We start from the raw sequence: 13,271 nt of genomic DNA on the forward strand, positions 1-13,271 counted from the left end.
GGTGAATGAATTCATCATTGAACTATTCAAACCCTTCTTAATCCAATAACTTGAATTCCATAAGTGAGCCCAAGGAATAAGTAGTTTAGGTACTACTACAATCTATGTAACAAATAATTCACTCAATTGCACAAATAAGACAGTAATTATAGGCTTTTGGACCACTTGTTATCGTTTTGTTTATATTAACTATTAGTAAGTAAGTAGTCAGAAAACTTTAGCCAAAAGGGGTTCAAACAAAAAAGTGAGAAAATTTGTCGGAGAATTTAATAATAATCATTGGCTTATATTATATAAAGATAATATATAATAACTAGCCTATTTAAGAACCTTGTGACCTTTTAACAGCTGAATGTAAAATTCAGTAACATATATTAACAACAAATCTGTCTTGATCGGCCACAATTCCAATGCAAGTAAATCAAAGTAGTAAGAATTGACTGGACAACACTACTTTTGTCCATAATCTCATGCTCAAATCATCGTTTACGTGTAGCAACATCCATAAATGTTTAAAAAATTATATTTAAACCCATGTATTCTAACTTACCTGTTCGAGTTTAGGAATGTAAGATATCAAAATGCAGCATTGGTCTACGGAATTCATGTTTGTCCTAAACTCTTTTAGTTTTTAGATAACTAAACACAAACGAATGCAAATCCTTAAAAAACGAATACGAAAAACTACCGGAAAACGCAAAAAAAAATACAAAAAACATACACATAGACCTATTGCTATTGTGAAAAACTTTGACTTAAATGTTCAAGAACTTTTCTTAGTTGTCTTCTGGTTAGGTTAGGTTAAAAATAGCGTTTATCTGTTATTAGACACTTTAAATGGCAGGAAGACGTAATACGTAATACTCAAGATGACGTACGTATTTTGTTCACCTCTAGTCTCTGAAGTATTGTGAGGGGCTAAGCCTGCAGGTCAACAGCTGTGATAGTTCAGGCAAAGTTTAAACTTAACCCACACTAACATCAGTCACCCTTGTGTCGCTCGTTACGTCTTTTAAGATAGCCATTCAGATTAATAGACATTTGGGAGCCAAATGTATTAATTGAATTTTACTTTGCTACACGTAAAAGTGGATCTGAGCATGAAATTATGGACAAAAGTAACTTCAATCCTTATTGAAGTCAATTTTTACGTCTAAACCATTAAAATTAGTCTGTAAACCATAAAAATTGACTTGAGAAACAAATTTTAAGACCTCAAGTCATTTTTCAAGGTTGGATACATGGAATTAGTCTGAAAACCATAAAAAATGACTTGAAGAACGAACTTTAGGCTTTCAAGTCAATTTTCATGTTTTTCAAGAGTGGAGGCTTAAAAGTTAGTCTTGGAGACATAAGAGTTAGTCTGAAAATAATGAAAACTGACTTAAAAGGTAAATTTGAAGCCTTCAAGTAAATTTTTACAGATTTGAAATCAATTTCCAAGACTGGAGACTTGAAATTAATCTGAAAACTGACTTAAAAGGCAAATTTTATGCCATCAAGTCAATTTTTGATCGGTTTGAAGACAACTTGCAGGACTGGAGACTTGAAATTAGTCTGAAAACCATGAAAACTGACTTGAAAAGTATTGTAACTTACCTATTCGTATTTAAGAATGTAAGATATCAAAAGGTCTACAGAAATCATGTTTGTCCCGAATTCTTTTAGTTTTTAGAGAATCAAACAGAAACGAATACAAAACCTTTAAAAACGAATACGGAAAACTGTTCCAAAATACAAAAAAACACACACAATTTTATTGGCGTATTGCTAATGTGAAAAACTTTGATTTTAATGTCCAAGTACTTTATGCGGGGTAAAAAAGAGCGTACAAAAAAAAATCATCAATTTTGGCACTACTTGGGCAATAAATTGTTCAATTATTGCAGTTTTAGTCGTATACCAGATAATTCCAATCAGAAACACAAAATTATCCAAAACCCTCGTACTAAAATCGTATGCGGTCTTGTCTATTCTTTACACCCACTAGAATAGATTACTACAAACATCAGTACTAGAATGATGGTACCACACCATATGTTCGCTTCTGAAAACCCCAAAAATGTCGAAGTCACACAGGAATAGAACGTTAAACGGCTTTTAACTAAACTAAATAGTTTAGATAAATCGGACCAGATGTTAAGTGCTGCTGGAAACGGATTTGCCACCCACCCTCAACCGAGCCATAAAGCCTCCTTAGTATTTATAGGCGGTTGCGTTTACGACGTTATAAATACTCTAATTAAATAAATATGGCAATTTGGAGAGGTGCTGTAAAATAAACAAAACTGCACGAAACCTCGCTGGGGGAATTATTGCAATCTTCCGGTTAAAAGCATCAAGATGACACAAAAGAACTTTTTCAGTTAATGAGGAAGTCGAAAATCGGTATTTCCGTTGTACTAAGTACACAAGCAGACTGGGTGATTAGAATTGTTGCTTGTACAAAAATATTTTTGTTATCTTTAACAAGAATCCATTAAGAGCTTTCCGCTAGAGCTTTAGTTATCGTCCATTCAGCATAGCTTTCACATTACCTTACCATCAGGTAGCCAGTCAACGTCATTGATGGAGTAAACCACCTGTTAGGTACATGGTTATTACTGCACACTCACCGTATGGTACGCCTGTGCTATTTTATGACGGTTACTTCATAGAAAATTCCGTTTCGATCTAGTGTTCGTTAAATGTAGGATTTCTAATCTGATGGAAAACGGACCAACCAAGAACACAGTTTTGTTTCCAAACTTACGATAGTTGTATGTTATTCGACATGGAAAATTGTGACCAAACCATTTAGTATTAAAACATGTTTGATTTTGAGATAAACCTATTGGAAGTATCTTTTACAATTAATTTCAATATGCAGGGTGTACAACGATATCTACCGGTTTTGTGGATCTTCTATCGTTCTCCTGTTTTTTTTTGTATACATATAATCTACAGTTTCTTATAACATTGCCATTATGTGGGTTGTGAAACATTTTATATATTGCGAATTGCCATTAACTGTCCCTTCAAACTGTGTTTTTGTCAGTTCAAATTTTAAAAGCGCTTGTCTCTCCGACTGTACTAAATTTTGTACTGATTTTCATGTTATTGAATAGGAAATTTAATAAAGATTTCAAAAATGTATTTCAAACAGTGATTTTATTACTCCAAGTAAGTTTTACAGACGATTGTCCTTTCAAACTATGTTTCTGGCAGTTCAAATTTTAACACCGCTATTCTCCCTGACTGTACCCAATTTCATAATTTTTTTTCAGGTTATTGAACAGCAAATTGAATCAGGATTTCAAAAATGTACTTAAAACAGTAATTTTCTTACTCCCAGTGGGCTTTACATGCTATTTTGTCTCTCTGTCCTTTCAAACCGGTTTCTGGCAGTTCAAACTTTTTTGCCCTAACGGTTCCAAATTTTGTAATGTTGAGGTTATTTAATAGAACATTTAATGAGGATTTCAAAAATATGCTTAAAACATTCATTTTCTTACTCCTAGTGGGTTTGACAGGTAAGTTGCTCCCTAACTGTACTAAATTTTGTACAGCTTCTCAGGTTATTGAATAGGACGTTTAATGACTCCAAAAATTTTCATTTACTTACCTACACCAAGTGGCTCACGTGACTGTCTAGCTAAATTGTCCTCTAAAACCTCGTGACATCTGTCACTAATGTCAAAATTTGTCTACAATCTGCAAGAATTAAAGTTTAACACAGTTTTCTTACAGTTTTCAAAACGAGATGTATTTCTGAGAGTTATATTTATTACGACAATTGTCACGTGGCCGTCTAACAAAATAGTGTTCTAAAATCACGTGACAACTGTCACTAACGTAAAACTGTCAAACTGTATCAAAAGTTGCAAACACCAGTGTATAGTTAAGTTTTCTTACAGTATTTTATATAAAACGTGTTTTTGAGATTTATTACAATTCTTTTGACAGTTTTTAAGTGACTTCCTAGCTAAGTGATTCTCTAAAACCACGTGATATGTCACTAATTTGAAAACTGTCTAAACAACAGCTATTAAAATAAGATAATCAAAACATGTGTCAACAATTTGACAAGTTATTAATGTACGATAATTTTGACATTAGTATTTGGCGATTCAGAAAAAATACTGCAACAAAGCTAACAGAGTTAGCTATTGAGTAAAATATACACAATCACCCTGTACAGATTGTTTTAAAAGGTAAAAAATACTTAGTATTTTACTTTAGTTTCCAAATCTACGTTAAAAATTAAAAAAATCGTGTCGAATAACTATGGTATAATTAAAACTAATGTAAATGAAATTGTCCTAGATTCTTGGCAATTTTTTTAAATCATTTTGTGTGCTTAGGGGATATTTTGCAAACTGGTAAAAGCAAAATACCTTCACGATTAATTACCTCAATCAATCTTTGTTCATCAAGACTGTTTCATTTGGCCAGCAGTTTTTATTTATTATAAAGCATCATCATATAAATCAGAAACTGCATCCAAATTAATAACCATCAAAGCTATATTGTTCTTATATGACAGGAAATTAAACGCTTTATTAAGCAATAAACTGTTTACTTAAAAGCATTCTCATAACGCAATTACTAGAATAACTATCATTACCTTATTCAACGACTGGCGCCTTCAATGACCGTAGTCGTATATTTCGCTTGACCAGCATTGTTTCTACTTCTCATATTAATTCACCATGTGGTACTACTAGTGGAACTATTTTTGTTTATATTAGCAAATTACGAGAGCAGTGCAAGTCTGGCTTAGATAATTTCAACATGATTTGTTGACCATTGATAAGTTTATATCACCAGACATTCCTTTAATTTATGTGATAGAAACCATTTGAAAAACATATGTGCATATGATGCAATTTATGAAATTCTCGTAAATATAGCTAACCTTCTTTTCTATAATGAGAACTGAGACACGTTAAACGTTGCAAAATTTATTACATAAATATAACTTTTTATATTTCTAGTGTGTTGTGCAAATATCACTCGAAGCAATTAATGCTTTTGAAATTTGAAAGTTAAATGCGAAACTAGTGTATTGTATTTATAATCTACGAAATGTTATTGAAACATTGCTGTTTTCGTTTTACACTATTTTGCACTAAACATACTCATCAAAAATGCCATAAAAATTTGATTTTAGGCAACAAAGTACAGTCCTGTCACTTGGCACCATTTTTGGCTATACTTACTCCGTTAGTACAGCTCTCAATTAAAATTTTTGGTGCTTAATTATAATTTTATTTTCAGTTTAAGCAGCTACGTTTTTCCAACTGTTAATTCAAAAAACAAGGCTGAGCTCCCAAAAAATGGCTTCATTTAGGAAATCTGTATGTCTTAGAGACGCTACCATGTTTATTTGTAGTTGATTGTGAGACACCCTGTGCAGTTTATACCCTTTTTACACCATTAACCCGATTTATATCAAAATTTTATTATAAGTAAAATTATTTGATTTTTCTGAAGTTATATGTGACTATTGAATTTTGAACAGTTGTCTGATAAATATTCAATCGTGACACCATATGTTATTCTATTTCTTAACATATAATATAGAAAACTAAAAAAAACTATTTTTAAATAACTAAATCCATACATTTTTAAAAACGTTCGAGGAGTTGATTGGTCTTTTATAAAAGTGCATCAAAGTTGCAAGTTTTTCAGTAGATGATGATGAAAACAGATCAGAAACAGAAAAGGCTGCGTTCTTTAAGTCCTTTAACTTAAAAAATAATACAAAATTGGTTATAGTTATGAATAAATGGTACTACTGAGGCTCTGAGAGGTCATCTATTTTAGTTTCTGGAAATTACCAGATAAGTTCTAGGATTGCTAGAAACTTGAAGGTTGCAGATATGTATTCATAACATTACTAAGTACTTTAGGCATTTAGGTGGTTTTCACTCAAAACCAAAGTTTAACAAGTAGTAAAACCTAAATATGAGCGTCTCAACTGTTATTTTTATATAGGTTTGAGTTATAAAGAAGAAATTTTGAAACTTGCGACATCAGTATGTTCTTAGTTATAGGACGGATATTTCAAATGTCCTTTTCTACTTTGACTAAATTTGACGCTGAAGCACACTTACCCTCGTAAGTGCACCAACTCATGGGGTTTTTGTTGAACTCTGGAGTAGTTTTCACCTCCAACCAGCAATCTGGCTGCATAGGATAGAATTAGATAAACTCACAGTTAAAAACTTTGCAGATATTTGTATGACAATTGCCAGAAACTTTTAAAAAAATCGGTGTCTCTTCAGAGTTACCGTCGAAAACCAAAAACAAGTATTCTTTTAAAAATTCTCTGGAGAGTACTTAAACATTACTTAAATCACTCACCAACTTTTTAAAGGTCAAAAGCCATCTAATTATTTATTATATATTTACATTAAGCAAGCAATAACTATAAAGAGTCGTAATTAAAATATTGACTATTGTGAAAAAAAATAGACAAGGAATTGCCAGCAGATGGCTGGCGGCAGCAATAGGCGCCGTATTGGTTATCTGGTCACCTTTCTATCAACAAACACATGCGAATATAAACATTGGTGTCGACCTTCCACGCTAGTTATTAATGGGATTTTTAGTAACAAATGATGCAACAAAAGATACGAAACTTAAACCAAACACAATATACATTACAATAACAAACGAAGCAAAATTTGATGTAGTTTTAGGAGATTCATATTGATGGGGCAATTTGATTTATGAGCTCATTTGTCTATTAAACTAATATGAAAATAAAAAATGCACTGCAGTCTATACTGCGATAACCGTTTAGTAAACAGGAAGCCAATCTTAAGTAATTGTTTAAATGTTTTTGCACACGAAAATTTCAAAGTGGCTGGTAAAGCAAACAATATAAAAAATTGACCTTTTATTTACATAATGGAATTTTATAAACTGTGTGTGTGTTGTAATTAGTATTAGCTAATATTAAACAGTTAATCCCTTGTTAATGGATAGGTATAGAAAACCAGAACATAACTTTATACAAGAGGTGCAGTTGACGGGTTTGAGGAGTAGACATTTTGAGTAATACCCTGTATCTGCCAAACGATGACAATTAAACGGTTTTTCCAATGAAGTTTTATGGCAAACTAGAGCTTTTTTCTATCTATTAAACAAAGATAATTCCCAATTAAAATCATCCAATTTGAACCAAGTAAGTCGAATTTTAACAGGTTATTTAGTACCTAAACTAATAAGTAAGTACCTAACTGAACCAAGACGTAAACAAACATTACAGAGGCATTTGAGTGTAAACATACCTATAAGAACCCATCATCAAGAGCTTTGTTATGTGTCAAAAACCGTTTCTGTCTTTGTACAAAAGAATTGATTATTGCATATAGTAGGTATTAAAGATGAAATAATTCTTATCCTGGAGAAAAAACCCGTTGTTTGGGAGCATACCTTTGCTTGATATGTCAGGTGGCAGAAGAAAATTTAGCATAAAAAAACTTTATTAAAGAACACTACATACAATTAGAAATTAATTAAAAATTATATTAACTATAAATTGTGCTAAACTTTAGGGCCAGAGCGACTCTTAAAGAGAGGAAAGTCTCTTTTATCAAACATTTTAAAAAACTTGACGAGGGACAACAGGGGCTTCTGGTTTCTTCTGCATCTGCCTCCAGTGGTGAACGTCCCTGCTGCTCGTTGGTTTTTTCTTTCAAGTACAAGAAGAGGTTTCATCGTCCTTTCGGTTTTCCATCAATCTATGCTCAAAAAGGATATTAATTTTTTGGAGGTCTGATTTAATGTTGTCTCTCCAACGCATTCTGGGACAGTGGTCTTTTTCCTGTTGGAACTTCTGTCTTTCGTCATCCAGCCTGTATACGTGGCCTGCCCATCTTAGCCGCTGGGATTTAATCTCTTGGACAATATCACTATCGTTGTAGATCTCCTGCACTTCGGCATTCGTCCTAATGCGATATCGATTTATGGTCGGATTATGATGGGATCCAAAGATTTTTCTGAGGATTTGTCGTTCAAGTTTTTCTTCGTTTGCTTTGGTCCACATTTCGCATATATATGTTATTATCGGCCTGACAACAATTCTGTAAATTTTAATTTTTGATGTTCTTGTTATGTTTTCTGAATTCATAAGATTGTTTAGTGCGTATAGGCAGCGGTTTGCACATTGGATTCTGTCGTTATCCGCAGTGATTGTGGCGCCAACGTATTTGAAACGTTCTACTCCTTTCAAAATTAAAACTGTTGACTGTGACGTTTTGTCCTATTCTATCTCTCCGTCCCATTCTGTTAATGCACATGTATTTGGTTTTGTCTTCGTTCCCTTTTAATCCCACCTCACTTGCTCTCTTTAACGGTTATGACGGAGTCTCCAATGAGATCAATATCATCTGCGTATGCTAGTAGTAGATTAGGGCCTTTAGCTGTTAGCGATTCTGTTTTTATTTCTGCTGATCTCACGGCTTTCTCTAAGACTTTTTAGGATAAAATCAAAAAAATAAAATACGGTATTTACAATAACTAATCTTGTGTCAATACTGTACCATAAAAAACTACAAAAAGTTTGGGCTCAACCGGGATTTGAACCCGGGACCTCTCGCACCCAAAGCGAGAATCATACCCCTAGACCATTGAGCCGCCATGTTTAATTAAATATTTAAACAAACCAGCACCTTTTGCCAAAAATCAAAACACCTGCTTGCCGTTCACTTTTGTCATGTAACAATAACAATAATATTAACTTAGGTAGGATGCTTATATAATTTTTTTGACTTTGACCTTTAACTGTGCAGCTATAAACAATAATTGTAACTACCTATTAGTAACTATTACGGCATTAATAAGTTTAGTAATATTGGACTGTGTTTTGTGTTTTTAAGACGTAAATCACTATAGAAGATTAAAATTACTCCGCACCTCAAAACGCTCTCTTAGCTTAATCCTGAATTTACTCCCCATTGAAAATAATGATTTAAACACTACCATGGGGTACTCCTGCACCTCAAAAACACTGACTTTATGCAGAGACTACATGAGCTCACAGTGGTATGTTTCTCGTGCAGGAGTACCATGCTTATTCTTGAAACGAGTGAAGAAATACAGTGTGTCCCAAATTGGTTCTATATGTATAGGGATATCGGTAACCGTAAGAGCTACAGAGTCAAATGGGGAAAGTTTAAATTATTTTTCTCCGTTTTCCGGAAAATTGGGAAAACGTCAGAGACTGCATTTTAAACAATTGCTTGCAGTTCTTTAACAAAGCGAAAGAGTTTTGAAACTAAAGGCCGTTTTGGACTATCCAATTTCTTATACAAATCTTGAACAATATACCGAAACAACCTTGCAACAAATTTTGGTTCCTATCAAAATTTATACTGTTTTACATTATAACCAAGATATTTTTGATGTAATTCAACAGAAAAATGTCTTTTTTATGTCATTAGTGTCATTCGTAATGACATTTGGAGAAAAAATTATGAGATTTTATTTGAAGTTATGTTTATGGTTTATTTGTGTAGTTTAGTTATTGTATTTTAGATAGGTTTTTGATTAATTAAAAAAAGTCATGGATGACCTAAATCAAATGAGTTTCATACTCCTTCTTCAGTAAGTGCTCCTGCACTTACTGTGTGCTGTTTCTACTCCTCACATAACGTGCATGTAAAATCTAACCGAATTTTATTGAAAGTTAGGAAATTGTTTGTTTTCTGTTGAATCATGCTCATAAACATGCATAGGGGCTAGAAATTGGCTGAAAAGTTAATTTAATTTGGAAACCAAAAATAAGTTTCACATAAAATTCTCTAAAACTTTCCCCATTTAACCGATTCTGTAGCTCTTACGGTTACGGAGATCCCAATACATGTAAAACCAATTTTGGACACACTGTATAGTTATCAAGAGGAAGGTCTGTAGAATATGACAGAACTACATAACCCGCTATTGTCAGCTTCTTCTGTAAACTTCTGTTACATTCTATCGACACTATTCTAGAAAGTTCCATTTTCTGTTTTTAAGAATTAAGGCCCAGGTAGTGTTGCAGTTAAGTGTTAGTCAGCTATGATTTAAATCGCTATTGTTCTGCTGTAAATTATCCATTTTCATGACCAAACTAAAAGATTTTAGTAACCAATATTTTTTTATTAGATTTAATTATTAACTTTCAAACTTTTTCAAAATTGAGTTTGTAGTAAATAGAAATTAACTTGAAAGCAATTTGAACTTGGTGGTTCGTTGCTCCCTTTCGACCAGTCCAATGTCAAAGGTAATAAATTGAAAACATGCCGACCCCAATTTATACGATATTGGTATTGTTATGTTATAAAGGTAAATGGTGACCAGGTGTTTTGATTGCGGTGAAAGTTGCTGATTTGTTCAAACATAGTAGCAAATATGGCGGCTCAATGGTCTAGGGGTATGATTCTCGCTTTGGGTGCGAGAGGTCCCGGGTTCAAATCCCGGTTGAGCCCGATTTTTTTTTTGAGTTTTAAGAACAACTTAAAATAGTTCACTTAGACGATCTTACCAAAAGCAGTATTGATTTTAGATCCCAGTAAGTTTATTCATTAATTCACAAGAATGACGTTAATTAGTTAACTACAATTGAAACTATTGGTATGAACTAGAGAAATATATTTCTATAGATGGTATTTTAATTTTTTAGTCTCTTAGAAAGATCGGTTCAGATGAACTTGAACTTTGCCATATAAAATGCATCGCTGTAAAGTGACGTTTCTAATTTGAACCAGGTTTAAAAGTTGAACCACAGTTGTACAACTGGGCCTTAACTAATCACATGCTTTAAGCCAAATTTTTTTGCGATCTAACGAATGTTACAATTATACTTACTGGATACCATGTAAGTTTACTACAATCATTTTATTTCTTTTGTTTTCAATTTTTCCGTTATGTTATTGCTTTTCTAGTTCAGAACAAAGTAAAATATATACAATAATTATTATTCAAAATGATTTACTACATTTTCTTCCTGATTAAACAAGTCAGTAACACACACATGTCTTTTAAAACTAATCTGCTTTAAACCCTTTAAAAAAGACAAACAAAGGGGAGTAAGGGTCTCAAATTCAAAGGAGGGTTGTACAACTGAAACAACTACAATAACAAAAAAAAAATTCCCTTCATGACCGAGACTGCCTAAACAAGGCGAGAAAATTCCGAGAAGGCTTGAAATATAGCGATTTCAACACCATATGGAGCAAACCGTATGAAAGCAGACAAATGACGAAAAAACGCGAAGACGGAAACGGCATCTCCAAGAGAAAACTAGGATAATTGAACTGCTGCTTGCTCGATATCGGCCCAGATGTGCCGCCGCTGTCTGCCGAAAGGATTCCAGATGTGCACTTGACTCTTCTGTTAGCTATAAGATTACGATCCGACATCTGGGAGGATCACAGTCAGGGTTGTATTCTTTTTATTTTTCAAATTTAAGAAGCCATAAATCATTGTTCTTGAGAGAAAGATAGTTGAAGATTGTGGCGCTCGGTTTCGGTGGGGTAATTATTTTACTCTACCTAAATGGTGCATTGTGCCACATTGTACTACAACAATACTCATAAATTAGAAATGCAACTTCTCCCTCTACTTGATAGAAAGATGGAAATCTCGGAGTTTACATGATTAGATTAGCTACTTTTTTAAGTTTATATCAGCTTTTGTCTTGTGCAGTGCAGTCCTGCGATACATATGGATTCAATTCAGAAAGTAGTAATCAGAGTAATAAACAAGGATTGCATCGATCCATTGTGGAAAGCCTAGACTGTGGTATAAAACTAAGAAATTTTTTTTTGTATGCCTACTCTTTTGTATTTTGGTTTCAAACGAACTTATTGTTTTAAGTTATGTTATCAATATGTTCAAGAAACACATTGTATGTACATTTGATCAGATTTGTTACCAGAAATAATAGAAAACTCTCAAAAATTGTACCACTATTACGCAACAAACACGATTAAAGGAAAAAAGTGCTTTTTTGGTAATATCCCGTTTACAGGGACACCAAATGACTTTTAATTTTACAGAAACTTGTTTTTTTGATTTGCAGGTTTTCTATATGCAAGGACTACATGTTTCAAATAAATAAAACTTTCAGGCAAAAGTTTGATATTCATGGTTTTCACGAACTTTATAGTCTTATGTTTCACCTAAACTTATTAATAAATAATACCTTGGAAACGGTGTAGGTTATAGTGTTCATAACAACCTGAAGGCATTATATGCGGGCGTTATCATAACGCCCGCTTATAATGCGCTAAATTTTTTTTTATATTAGCAATGCCATCTTTTATCTTCCATGCCATAAAAATTACGTATTTCCTATCCTATGATGCACTTGACTTTTAGGTAATACATTTTCGTTATTTTTTGCTGCAAAAGAAATATTTTCTAAAATTTCGTCCAGGTTTTGCTATTTTCACTGACTGACAGGAGTATCAAAGTCACATCATTCAGGTAATATAAACACTAAACAACATACCGGTAGTTTTAAATGCCAGAAACAGTAAATAATTGCTGAATTAGGTGAAACACAAAACATTGTATGCACCACAGGCGTTAGTTAGTATTCTTGAAACGAGGGAAAGGAGTTATCAAGAGAAAGACCTGTAGAATGTGACAGCTTCTTATTGTCAGCTTCTTCTCTCACATTCTATCAACACTTCTCTTGAGATTTCCGTTCTCTGCTTTCAAGAATTAGGCCCCACGACTTCAGGACATTATGTTCTCTCTAACGCCTTTGGTATAGGTATAAATAGCTATTAGATGCTGCAAAATCAGAATTTAAGGAAGTAGAATCAGAAACAAAACAAGCGTTTTGCTGGGGTATGTTATTATGATTGAATTGACGAGTTCACTATTACCATTTTTCCTGTTGAGAACATTCAACTACTCTAATACCGTCAAGGATTACTGTTCCATGGAGCGGCTACTCGAATTTGGGCAGAGTAACAAATAGTTTTAGAAAAAACTGAAATCTAGCCATTCTTTTGTTCTACGTTTTCTCAAACCGCACGCAAAAACTCAAATTATAGCCTTGTGCCTTTTAACGCTCCATGGAGCAAGCCGAGAAAATTGAACGTCACGATGACGTAATTTGACAGTTGATCAAAATATTGTTTGGTTCAATTACGTCATCGTGACGTCAAATTTGCTTCGTAGGCGACAAGGAAGTATTAGTGATATGAAAGCATGGAGGTATGGTGTGTGGAATACTCTCTACCAAGTCCTAATAGAAGTTTCGGACTGTTTATCAAAAACATACA

At 33.2% G+C, this 13,271-nt stretch overlaps 2 non-coding genes across 2 annotated transcripts; one reads left to right on the top strand and one right to left on the bottom strand.

Annotated features, from left to right (window-relative positions):
- Positions 1–8,556: 8,556 nt before the first annotated feature.
- On the bottom strand, positions 8,557–8,628 carry TRNAP-UGG (transfer RNA proline (anticodon UGG)). Its single transcript has one exon. It is a non-coding gene; the product is annotated as a tRNA-Pro (tRNA).
- A 1,760-nt stretch (positions 8,629–10,388) lies between these two features.
- Positions 10,389–10,460, top strand: TRNAP-UGG (transfer RNA proline (anticodon UGG)). The gene has a single exon. It is a non-coding gene; the product is annotated as a tRNA-Pro (tRNA).
- The last annotated feature ends 2,811 nt before the right edge of the window (positions 10,461–13,271 follow it).

The sequence above is a fragment of the Ips typographus genome, linkage group LG1 (assembly GCF_016097725.1).
Source record: "Ips typographus isolate SLU linkage group LG1, UJ_Ityp_2.0, whole genome shotgun sequence".
Classification (NCBI taxonomy): domain Eukaryota; kingdom Metazoa; phylum Arthropoda; class Insecta; order Coleoptera; family Curculionidae; genus Ips; species Ips typographus.